Genomic DNA, 13,976 nt, shown 5'->3' on the forward strand with positions numbered 1-13,976 from the left:
ATTAAACAAGACCTCATGGAGTCAAAGACTCATCTAGGAGGTCCTTTTTATGTAAGCTTAACTCAAGTGTTAAATTCACCGTATTTCTTTATTGAAACAAAGAGAACAGATAAGGGAAATTAACTAATACTGTCAAATAATATCATTAATATATACCAAAATAATAAGTACTTATGCATTTAATCTTACTGATGAAAGCTGCTGTTTGATATCTCTGCTCCATAACAACAGTCCTGATTTTGTAATCTGTGATGTCCAATATCTTTGAAACTCGATAACTATAAAAAGCAACTATCATATCAATAAGTAATTTAATTTTTTTTGCATTTCATATTTGTATATATATGTATATATATATATATATATATATATATATAAAGAGGAGGTGAGAGCATGTGTAGGCAGGAAAGGAATGGGATGACCAGGTATCAAGAGGAAACAGTTGAAGTTGAAAAGGGTTCTAAAATGAAGAAGCAGAAAGGGAAATGGCCCCAGTCTAGAATGTAGAGAGATCACATCGAGTGAGTGGTATCAGTGGAACTAGCTGTAGATCCGGAAATGAACTGTTGTGTTTGTATACTAATGCTAGAAGTATAAGAAACAAGGCAGATGAAATGGTTGCACTAATTGCGTCTGTTCACCCAAAGATTGTCGGAATAAGTGAGACATGGTTGGAAGAGGTATGACATCCTGACAGGAATAGAGATGGAAGGATATGATGTGTTTCGTGAGGATAGACGGGGTAAAAAGGGAGGGGAAGTGCTATTGATGATAGAGAAAGAATTTGTCCATACAAAGTAGAGATACATGATGGAAACAGTCCCAGTGGTTTTGAGGTAGTATGGTGTGAGATAGAGGTGAATGGAATCAAATACTTGGTGGGATGTTGTTATAGACCAAGTAATGTGGATGGTGGTTATAGTGAAATGTATAGTCAAATTAGCTAAGCAAATAAGAAAAGGGTATTCATTATGGTTGATTTTAATTATGGCAATATAGACTGGAATGATGAGATAGCAACTGGAAGTAAAGAAAATGAGTGTCTTGAGCTTTTGAGGGATAACTACCTCAGACAGTATGTAACTGAGGGCACACGAGGATTAAGGGTCTTAGATTTGGTCATCTCATCAGAGGATGTAATTATAAATGAGGTGTCAAATCATCCACCAATTGGTGCAAGTGACCATGAGGTGATTGATGATTGGCCATGAGGTGGTTACCTGGGTAATCACCTCATGGTCACTCATTGCCACCTCATGGCCAGCAGTGCGAGAACCCCCCTGTGAGAAAAGGGTATGTGTGGAACTGCAAGGGGGGGTATGAAGAGCTCAGGAGACAGCTTGCAGGTGTAGCATGGAATGAGGAGTTAGCTGGAAAAGAGATCAATGCAGCTTGGAAGATTTTCAAAAACTATCTAGTAGATGCAATGTCTAAATGTATTCCAAGGGTGAGAAGGTTAAATAAGGTAGGTGTGAGATGGATGAATAAAGAGATTAAGCATGCGCTACAGAGAAAAAGAGAATTATGGAGGCAGCATAAGAGAAGTGGAAGTAACCAATTTCATGAGGTTTACAAAGACCAGGCAAGGAGGGTGACTTGTTTGGTGAGAGTAGCTAAAGAGAGGTATGAACAGCAGTTAGCTAATGAAGCCAAAAAGAATCCTAGAGAGTTCTTTCGATATGTAGCCAGCAAAAGAAAGAATGATTATGGAAGGATGACACTGATTGGAGAAAATGGTATAAAGACAGCTGTTGCAGAATGTGTGGTGGAGATACTTAATGAGCAATTCATAAAGATCTTTCAATCTTGTGAATGTGACTTCATGGAGAGATTGAGAGCAGTTGATGATGGGGAGAAGAGACTGACTGTAAGTGAGCAAGAGTTGTTTGGGGAGTTGAGCAAACTAGATGTAAATAAGGCTTTAGGACTTGATAATATATCACCGTGTATTCTGAAGGAATGTGCCAGGGAGTTGATACCTGCCTTGACATATTTTTTTAATATGAGTCTTGCACTTGGTCAAGTTCCTAAGGAGTGGAAGAGGGCAAGATTGTGCCACTTCATAAAGGAGGTAATCGAACTCAAGCATCAAACTATAGGCGTATCTCTGTGTCAGGTGTTGTGGTTAAGTTCTTGGAGAAGCTTGTGAGAACTAGGATCCAGAATTGGGTTGACAACAATGGTATTATCTTTGTTGGACAGCGTGGATTTGCAAAAGAGAGGTCATGTTTTAGTAATCTACTTACGTATTACAATAAAGTGACTGCTTCCTTGGACAGAGGAGAAGTATACACAGTAATATACTTGGATTTCACAAAGGCTTTTGACAGAGTACCTCATGATAAGTTGAACAGTCAAACTAGAGCAGATGGGATATTAGATTAGTGCATTGGATTGGAGACTGGCTATCTGATAGGTATCAACAAACTGTGTATTGGGGTGCGATATCCAGGAAAATGAAAGTCACTAGTGGAGTGCCTCAGGGGTCTGTTTTAGGGCCATTACTATTTAACTTGTATAGGCAAAGATTTGGATGGAGATATTCAGTTGTTTGCAGATGATGCAAAGTAGGGACGAACCATAAAGAGTAGCGAAGATGTTGTGGCCTTGCAAGAAAACTTGAATAAATTGAGTGATTGGGCATGGAAATGGGGATGTTTATTCAATGTTGCAAAATGTAAGGTTTTAAAATTTGGAAAACAAAGATGGGATGCAGAATTTATGCTTGGTGAGGATATATTGTGGGAAGTGGAGGAAATAAGAGATCTGGGAATGATAGTGGATAAGGATCTGAAATTTTGGGGACACATTGCCAAAATTGTGAAGACAACACAAAGGCTTCTGGGAATGATGTGGAGGACACTGACATGTAGAAGTAGGGAGATTCTTGTTCCGTTATATAAGGCTTTGATTAGGCCACACATGGACTATTGTGCTCAGATTTCGTCACCGGGTTTTCAGAAGGATAAAGAGATGTTGGAAAGGGTCCAAAGGCGACTGACTAAGGTAGTTTCTGACCTCTGGAATGTTGAGTATGAGGAAAGATTGAGAAGATGTAATTTGCAGAGTCTGGTGGAGAGGAGGAAGAGGGGAGATATGATAGAGACCTACAAGTTGGTAAGGGGTTGTTATAAGATCAATGGTGGAGAAGTTCTACAGAGAATAGTGGAAGATCAGGGGAGAACCAGAGGTCATCCCTGGAAACTGTATAAAGAGGGTGTGAGTAGGGGAGTGAGAGGCAGGTTTTTTTCGTGCAGAGTTGTGAATGATTGGAATGCCTTGACTGAGAGTGTGGTGTCTGCAAGGAGTTTGAGTGTGTTTAAGACATGGTATGATGAGATGTGTGTGTGATAAAAGGACCTCCCAGATGAGTCTTTGACTCCATGAGGTCTTGGGGTAATAATAATAATAATATATGTATATATCAGGGGTGTTCAACCCGTCGATCGCGGAGCGATTTTTGGTCGATCTCTTGTGTATTCCTCCTTACTTACAAATTTAATTAAAACTGAAAACAAAATATTTTATTTATCATTATTTTTATTATTTTTAATTCACTTTAAGTGTATTGCTATTGTTTATTTATTTTTCGTTAAAATTGTCAAATCAGTTATTTTCTTATAAGTCCAGGTAAATGAATTAATTTGGATCAGTGGAAGTCAAACAGCGAGCCGAGTGAATATGATTATAAGCAAAGTGTAAAAACTCAATTGTAGCTTAAATATTAAATATTCCAAAGCACATTACATCGATTTTTTACTTAGGTTAAGTCCCATGTGAATATTGTAAAAAAATAAACTTTGTTTGTCTCAGTATAGTTTGTATTAGATGTTTTTGTAAATAACTCTTTTGAAGCTAACTGTATATACTGCTTTAATAAGAATATGTTAGAGTGTTAAAAACAGAGGCAATGTTTCTGTCGCCGAAGCTGTACATGTTGGCATTAGAAAGATTGTTATTGAAACTTGTATGTATGAGAAAGGCTTGCAGGCTCTAAGTGTAAACATCTCCGAAGTCAGTCAGAAAGAGTTCAAACACCTTTCCGATGGCCAGCAACTTACAATCAAAAGAAAGCGGAGGAGAACAAAAGGCATGCCGAACTTGAAACTTAAGATGAAAGACTCAAATACCGATTCTTTGGAGGTTGCCAAACTTCATGTGAGGTCTCAGAGGAGGCCTAATAAAAAGGGACTGAAGCAAGCAAGCAAGCAGAAGGGGTCCTGGTTCCAGAATTGCTGTCAGAGAGGAGGCTGCCTGGTCCAGAGTCGCCGTCAGAGAGACTGCCCGGATCCACGTTGCTTGAGAGAGGATTTTCCTGTTTCCAGAAAGGAGCTTCTCGGTTGGAGACGTTGCTAGAGAGAGAGACTACTAGGCCACAGACAAGGTTTCAAATTGCAGAAAGGAAGAGTTCCAATTGCTGGAGAAAAGTTTCCAGGCCAGGTTAATGTCAGGCATTTACCAGTGTGTTGCGTTTTCATTACGATTTGATGAATCAAATGACTTCACTGATATTGCTCAGTTAATGGTATTTATTCGCATGGTATTTCAAGATTATTCAAGTAAAGAAGAACTTTTGAAAATTATACCATTATTGGTAAGGACTAGGGGAGAAGACATTTTTTTGGCATTTGATGAATTTGTGAAACAACACAAACTTCCGCTTTTTAAACTTGTGTCTATTACTTCTGATGATGCTCCTGCAATGATAGGTAATAAATCAGGCTTCATTTCATTATGTAAAAATGATGACAAATATCCAGATTTTTTAACGTACCACTGGATTATTCACTAACAAGTACTGTGTAGTAAAAGATTAAACACAAAAGATGTTTTAGATATTACATTTAAAATTGTAAATTCAGTTCGAGGAAAAGCCCTGCAGCGGCGGGTCTGCAGGGCTTTTCCTCGTACCATCATCTGCCTGTAATTATTTAAATTACAGGCAGATGATGATAAGGAACTTCTGTTCTACAATAATATTTGCTGGCTCAGCAGAAGTCAATTTTTAGAAAGATTTCTTGTATTAATTAACAATATAAAAAATTTTCTTGATGAAAAAAGAGATATTTATCCACAATTGAGTGATAAAAGATGGCTGTTACACTTATCATTTTTAGCAAATTTCTGTACGAAATTAAGCAATTTAAATTTAGAGTTACAAGGTAGAGATAAAAATTTAATTGACATGTTAAGTTCAATAAAAACTTTCCAACAATACTTACTTTTATTAAAGAAAAATATAAACGACCACGAATTTAGACATCTCCCATATTTATTAAAATTTTTTGAACAAAATCAACAAATGCTTCACTATGATTTAAAAGAATTTATTCATGAAATAGAATTAGTTGAGGAAGAAATAAATTCAAGATTTAAAGATTTTAATAAAACTGAAATGATTGTATCTTTTATCAATAATCCATTTCAAGAAAACTTGAACATCACAGAAATTTCAAATAAAATGAGTGGGCTGTTTGATATAAACCAAGCTGAAGTGGAACTTGAGATAACAAACATTCCGAATAGTTTACATTTAAAATCAATAAACAATGAAGTCATTTGGAAGTATGCACATGAAAAATTCCCAATATTAACTGATATTGCGCGAAAAATTCTGTCGTGTTTCGGATCGACATACTTGTCAGAAATCTGCTTTTTCAAATATAACCGTCATAAAAAATCAATTAAGAAACCAAATTACAAATGATCATTTGGATGATTGCCTGCGATTGGTCACTTCTTCATATCAACTTGACTATGAAAATATTGCGAGATCCAAACAATGCCAAATTTCACATTAACTTTTTTTTTTTTTTAATCAACTAGCATTTCCTGTAACTTGTGAGTTTGCAATCAATCTGTTGTTTTTTCTAACTTGGGTTTTCCAAAATACAGAAATAAATATTTTATTCCAATATATTTGTTTGTTTTTTTGTCGTATTAAAATATTTATTGTATTAAATAAATAAATAAATAAAGGGATAAATAAATTTTTAAATACACAAATAAAGTTTTTAGTTGTGTATTTTTTTTTAGTTGTTTATTTGTGCGTAATCAGATATCAGGTTGGGGGAATGTGATCTATATAAGAGAGTAGATCGGTGAATAACTTTTTATAGAAAAGTAACTCACGTAGTAAAAAAGGTTGAACACCACTGGTATATATAATGCAAAACAAATTAAATTACATTATCAATAGAGGTAATTAACATAACACTTTTCACAATACTTTTAAACATAAACTAACTAAACAATACCACCCATTCACAACTTTGATTACAAGGAGATTGTGGCTGGTGATGCAGAACATATATCCTCTCCTGGTGAAGTCAATCCCACTTCCTCTAGATGTGGCTTGTTTCCACCAAAGGAAATCTGGCAATACTGGCTAGCATTTCCTCTGTAAAACAATGCTCTCCTGGTTGTAGGAAATGCCAACTAGACCTACTATGGTAGATGGCCTTCATTATCTAGTGAAACACTACAACTTTGCTCACTGGGGGCCATGTGGCTGTTGCTATATTCGGTTCCTATAGCAGTTTCCAACTTCTATCACCCCCCCCCCCACACACACACACACACCACCACCAAAAAAAAAAAAAAAAAAAATCTTCCAACATGCAACCTGACTGATACCCCTCAAGGGCATGCCAAACATACTGTGGAGATCCAGGACCTCCCCAATCTCGAGGGTAAATCTTTCAAACAGCATATAAGACTGAACTAGATGGTAGGCATTTAGGAGGATTCTTGATCAACCGGCACATAATCCTGCTGCCATGTCATACCTGGAGGGAGGTTGTGTAATGGTATGTGAGTGGCACTGTCAAAGCCACATTACAGTATGGAGACCGGATACTCTTTGTATGGGCAACATGCTTAAAAGTACCTCCTTTATAGTATGTTTCCTGACTAATTTTCTCTTCACCTTTGAAATATTAACATAATAAACTTATATAAATATAGGACCAATGCAGATAAAATAAAAAACAAATCTCTCTCAAAAAATTTAAACTCAAAAATTTTACAAAAATTTTCTTCCACATTCACTTCACTAACATTCATCATATAAACATCAACTTAAATGATGTGCACCATCACCTGAAGATATCCAAACCTGATCATCTGTTTTTGATCAAACCCCAAACTACTGCCACTACAACCACAGTTCATGTGAAGCTTCAAATTGGTGGTGATAGTGCTTGTGCATTTGTGTAACCCAATATTGCTTGTCAGAGGATTCCTAATTCTGCATCTCCCTTTTTTTGACATTCTGTGGTTTAGGATTTCCTTTCCTATAAGTGGCTTGAGAAAGTAGCTTCACAGAAGAGCCAGACTTCATACATATCAAGGCCACAAGACAGCAGATAAATGTATCATTCATCTGCTGTCTCTACCACTTCTCAAATTCTGAAAGTCATTGACTCCTTTCACTTATCTTTGACAGTTAATTTCCTGCAATCCAACTATCCTGGAAGTGAAGTCCTTGATGACTTTAATGTCCATAATGCCAAATTGTTTCATTTTTCCAATTACAGTGATCAAGATGGAAGGTAAGTGGAGGTATTTCCTGAAAGGTATTTCCTCTTCTTCTTCTTCCTCTTGTGCCATATCCTATCTATTTGGAGTCGGCCTTTTACATGATGCGACTTTATGCCCGTGATCCCAACCGACTTGTCGCAGAGCCTGATGGGGGGAAGGGGGAGGGAGGTATTTTTTTCGTAGAAGTATGTGCTCACAGGAATAGTTTGCCTGTTCTGAAGTTTCCAGGAGAAAAAAAACCTCCACCTCCACATGAGACCAGCTAATTCACCTTTATTCAGCTAATTATCCTGGCAGTGAAGTCCTTGATGATTTTAATGTCCATAATGCCAAATTGTTTCATTTTTCCAATTACAGTGATCGAAGATAAGTGGAGGTATTTCCTGAAAGGTATTTCCTCATCTTCTTCTTCCCCTTGTGCCATAGCCTATCTATTTGGAGTTGGCCTTTTAGGTAAAAGCCCGACCTTGGAGTCGGACTTTTACATGATGACGTGAAATATCGAAGGTATTCATTAAAGTTTCCTTTAATTAATATCCATTTTATGCATTGTAAATTCCTTAAGTCAATTACCAGTTAATTCACCTTTAGTCGAAAGAGACCAGATAAAGATTCCTCATGTTTGATGGGAATCGAACCCAGATCTTTCCAACCAAAGAGCTTTGTCTATACTGACTGGGCTAAGGAGGCTCTAAAGGTATTTCCTGATCTCCCAACCAGAATTCCTGACAATTCTCTCCACTCATCCAACATGTTTAACCAGATCTCTTTCCATGTATACTTTTGAAAGGAACAATCTGTTCCTCTTGGCAATTCCAATCACAATCTCATTCAAGTTTCATCTCTAGTGGAATATACCTCAAACATTCACAATCTTGTGTACTCCAGCGCTAATGTCAATTAGAAAGATCTCTGAGACTTTTACTACTCCTTTCCATGGTGAGACTTTTGTTTCCATTCTCTAGAACCAGATACTTGTGATCTTGTTACAGAAATCATCCATGATGGAAATGGAGGTTTTCATTTCTTGTTCAAAATTCCAACCCTATATCCAAACTGAACCATGATTTTCCAACAAGTGTACCAGGGCAATCCAAGAAAAGAAAACAAACTTCTTCTTCAGAGAAAATGGCTTCACAGAAGAGCCAGGCTTAATAAGTCTGGCTCTGAAATGGATCGATGCAGAAAACTCGCTACTTGTCTGTGCTAATGACAGTCATGCCTTCTGGTCCCTTGCAAAAGCCACTGGGCTCAACTTTTGTCCATCTGTACTTCTCTCTCTCTCTCTCTCTCATCCCAGTGGTGGTAGTAGTGCAGCATCGCTTAAAGATAACAGTGGCCTAGTGGTACCATACAAATCTTGCAAAGATGACCAAGACAAATCAGCTCCTTTATCTGGAATATTGCATCACACGCATCCTGTGACCTTCCACTAGAAAGATATCAGGAGAATCTTGAACAATCTGAATTCAGAAAAAGGCTTTTGGTCCTGATTGAATCTATACAGCATATTATACTTGGTTGGCATCCACTCTATGGCATGGAAGCAAACCTATGTAATATATGTAATTTATATTACAAACCTATTGTTCACATTGCAGTATTGTTTAAAGTGATGGAAATCATCCAACAGTCAACTTTTTCGGCACCCAGAGAACTACCAACTAATCAGTCACTATCAATATGGATTTCACCAATCAGATCTACAGCAGATCACCTCACATTTCCCACTCTAAATAGGTGCCATGGAAAGGCAAACTGTTGCTGCACTTAACATTTCCAAGGCATTTTATAGGGTTGGGCATCGAGGGCTTTTCAGCAATTGCTATCTTATGGTCTGTCTTCCTTCCTTCCTGTATAACTAGATTAACAGTTTTCTCTCTGGTTTTCAACCATTACACATAGTGAATGGCCTAAGACGTTCTTATTAATGGTGGCATTCCTCAGGCCTCTATTATTTTACCAACCTTCTTCTTCTTCATATAAATGACCAACTCTCATTAATGTCAGAAACCTTGTACATAGTTATTTGCTAATGTTAGCACTCTCCACTCATCCTACTCATATGACAAACTTTACAGTCTCAAACATCTTAAGCTTCAAAATCATTTACAATAAGTGTCGTAAACACAAATATCCACACCATCCTTCAAAGGGATAATAACAACCTCGCCACCTTCAATGCTTCCAAAACAATGCTAAACTTAACAGTCAAGACCAGATCTCTCTTCTTGGAGCGGATCTTACTCCTAGCCTTTCATGGCATGATCACATCACTTCTATAGCATCCTCAGCTTCCAAAAAAACCTGGCATTCTTTTACATTCAAGATGTTACGCCTGTCCAATTATTTACCCAATATTAATCATACATTCCATCCTACCTACATGGAATACTGCTCTCCCATTTGGGATGTTGCACCTCTCTAAAAATTCTTGATGTTGTTCAGAAGAGAGCAGTTCAGCTGATTCACCCACTCCCCTTCTCCTCCTCAGCCACTGTCTCATGAACTGTCAGTTTCTGCAGAATGTCTCTTCTACAGATATTTCCACATGCTATAGCAAACAAATATCGTATGTGGGCTGGGGTGAACAGCAAATTAATCTAAAGATATTCCTCTTAAAGAACTGGAAGTTGAGGTCCTTGGGGAACGCTTCATGGGGGGGGGGTGTTCCACAGAAAATTGAAGTAGACAGAATACTAGTAGGAGCAAATATTTGGCAAGTTAGCAGTTCAGTTGTAAAAGGATTTGGGCAGCTGTGGCTCATGTTGCTATAGGTTTAGCAGAAATAGGAGATATGATGAATGCTACTTCTCGTTGCATAGGCTTGTGTGGAGATAGGACATGCTAAGAATATCTTTTCAGTATTTTTACACAAAAGAAAAAAACAACAACATATAATAAGAAACTATTTTTTATTTTCTTGACTAGTTTCATGAAAATTCTTTTGTTTCACTTCATCAGGAAAATTACATAGGTAAATTAGAAAATAAATAATAACAGTTAACACCTCTAGAGAAAATATTTGAGCATGATTAAACAATTGAAAGCATTCATTCTATCTACTTCAATTTTCTCTGGAACAGCATTCTCCTGAAGTATTCCCCAAGGACCTCCAACTCTTCAAGAGGAATATCAACCGATTACTTTACTCTTGATGCCAGTCAACATATGACATTTAAAAAAAGTAATAAGAATAAATAACAAATTTACTTATAAAAATTAAGTAGATAATGATAAATTTAGTTTAATCCTTTATCCAAGTGTGAGCAAACAAAGTTTGCGCCTGAAAGTATCTTCAGGACCGGGGTAAGGTGGTACAACACCGGGCAACTCGTTGCAAAGATGGAGCAAGCTAACATCACTCCTATCTCAGTATCTCCCATAATGCAAAACACACACATCTCCTTGCGGATATGTATAATGTTATGTATTAAGGGAAGGGCCACTACCCAGACTTGTTTTGACCTTTATTGAGGTCTCTTCAGTGGGGGCCAGACCCAAGTGGAGATACCAGGCAGAAGCATTAGCAAGGTCATCTCCACCTATAGGAGTTGCCAAACGGTGTGCCACCTTTTTATTAAATTACTCTGGATTTAGAGAAAGATGTTGAAAGTTTGTTTTTCACTTGGTTAGACTATAATAAATTTAGTTTAATCCTTTATCCAAGTGTGAGTAAACAAAGTTTGCACCTGAAAGTATCTTCAGGACTGGGGTAAGGTAGTACATTACCGGGCAACTCGTTGCAAAGGTGGAGCAAGCTAACATCACTCCTATCTCAGTATCTCCCATAATGCAAAACACATCTCCTTGTGGATATGTATAATGTTATGCATTAAGGGAAGGGCCACTACCCAGACTAGTTTCGACCTTTATTGAGGTCTCTTCAGTGGGAGCCAGGCCCAAGTGGAGATACCAGGCAGAAGCATTAGCAAGGTCATCTCTACCTATAGGAGTTGCCAAATGGGGTGCCACCTTTTTATTATTCAGGCTCCACACTTTGTTTGCTCAGATTTGATAAAGGATTAAACTAAATTTATTATAGTCTAACCAAGTGAAAAATAAGCTTTCAACATCTTTCTCTAAATCCAGAGTAATTTAATAAAAAGGTAGCACACCGTTTGGCAATTCCTATAGGTAGAGATGACCTTGCTAATGCTTCTACCTGGTATCTCCACTTGGGCCTGGCTCCCACTGAAGAGACCTCAATAAAGGTCGAAACTAGTCTCCTAAGTAGTGGCCCTTCCCTTAATGCATAACATTATACATATCCGCAAGGAGATACTGAGATAGAAGTGATGTTAGCTTGCTCCATCTTTCCAACGAGTTTCCCGGTGTTGTACCACCTTACCCAGTCCTGAAGATACTTTCAGGCGCAAACGTTGTTTGCTCACACTTGGATAAAGGATTAAACTAAATTAATTATAGTCTAACCAAGTGAAAAATAAACTGTCAAAATCAAGTAGATATTAGATCCAGCATTATTTCAAAGCAGAATGTAGAAACCATGAAAGTTGCGTAAAAATAAGTTGACCAGAGACTTACAGGAATATACCCACTGACATTTACGAGTTGCTCTAGTGCAGACCATTTAGAAAACACGAACGCTGCCCAGGCGTCCATATATTAGCTTTCTAATTAGTCCATTTTTGATAAGGTTTCACTGGCCTGACAGCTGTTTCAAACTGATTGGTTCTCTTCAGAGACCGGTGTTTAAGTAAAGAGCCTCTCTAAAACTTAGGCAATCCCCTGGACCACTCCCAATGAGTGACCAAAAGATCGTCCAACTCAGCATCGGTTCCATTCAGTGACAGGTTCACTCCACTACTGAGCAGAACTGCTCATATTTCAGGGAAAAGTATCCACCAACAAGGATCCCCATGGGCCATGCCGGAAATCACTTTCCCTGGAGACTCAAAATGCTCTCTCAAGGCAAAATCCCCTGAAATCTTAAGTCCCCTCAGCAGGACAAGACTCGGAAGAAACCTTAAGAGCAAAAACTCTCTTTCAATACTAAGGAACATGAAATGTCAGAGGTGCATTTTTTGTAAGCAACAACGCTCAGTTGTTTCTTTTAAGGTTACACGGTGATCAGCATTCATATTTATACATTTAGTGACACAAAAACACACATGTTGAAAAGATTATTTTACTAATTATTAATAAAATAACACTTGACGTTTCACTTCTGTATTGAGGTCATCATCAGAAGGATACATGCGTATAGGGAACCAAGCTATGTGCTCTAGCCTTGTATACCGGTAAACTGAATCTACGTTGTTAATTAATCTTTTTCCTAGCCTGACCTCTAGCGATAATTAAATAAAATAACATAAAAAAAATAAAATAAAATAAAATAAAAATAAAAAACAAATAAAAATAGATAAATAAATAAAAATAAATGAATAAAAAAATAATTATAAAAAATAAAAATAAGTAAATAAATAATAATAATAAAATAAAAATAAAATTCAACCACAATAAACTGCTAAGGTCCTCATGTATTAATAATCTTCTGGATTCGTACAGTTCTGATTGTTATAATATGATATCCTTCAGCTGCTGTTGAATGTTTAAAAAAAAAAAAAAAAAAAACTTCAAGTTGTCTTCTTGTAGTGGGATTTTTCTTCGGCTAATTTTGGTTGTTATACAGGTTGTAGATGGGTCCTCCACATTCTTGGAATGGTTAGTCCATCATTTTTGTTTAGATTTGGGTTATGTTCGAGCATTTCACATGCTTCTTTAAATTTCCTCTCGAACCAGGTTTTGGTGTGGTGTAGGGACTTTGTATTTTTCCAATCAATTCTGTGGTATGTTTGGAGTGTGTGGTCAGAAAGGCCGGTTTTTCTAAAATGGAGGTATTTAATGTGTCATTTGTGTTCGTCTTTCCTAATTGGAATAGTTTTCCCTGTTTCCCCTATGTAGTATGTTACATGTGCACTGTATTTTGTATACTTCTGGGTGGGCTAGGTGTGGAAGAGGATCTTGAGAAGAACTGAGTAGGTGTCTTAACTTAGTCGGGGATTTAAAGGTGGGTTTGATGTTGCATTTGTGTAGTGTTCTGTCTATTTTTTCAGAAATGCCTCTAACATAAGGAATGGCAATAGCATTCTTGAAATATTTTTTGTTCTTACTGGTATCTCTGTGGAGGATCTTGTGAATAGTTTTGTTACTGTATCCATTTTTTATAAATGTTTGGTTGATGATCTTGTATTCCTGGTTTAGAGCTTGTTCATTTGAACAAAATAGTTTAAGCTCTGTGTTTAAGGGTGCTTATGACACCTAGTTTTTGTGTTGGGTGGTGGTAAGAATTTTTGTATATGTACTGGTCTGTGTGTGTAGGTTTGCGGTAGACTGAGAAGGAGAGACAGCCAGAGGGAAGACGTGTGACAAGTGTGTCTAGGAAAGGAAGAGAGTTGTTTTTTTCCTATTTC

This window comes from Typopeltis vanoorti, chromosome 1 (genome assembly GCF_054136105.1).
Source record: "Typopeltis vanoorti isolate ZY-2024b chromosome 1, IOZ_Tvanoo_1.0, whole genome shotgun sequence".
Taxonomy (NCBI): domain Eukaryota; kingdom Metazoa; phylum Arthropoda; class Arachnida; order Uropygi; family Thelyphonidae; genus Typopeltis; species Typopeltis vanoorti.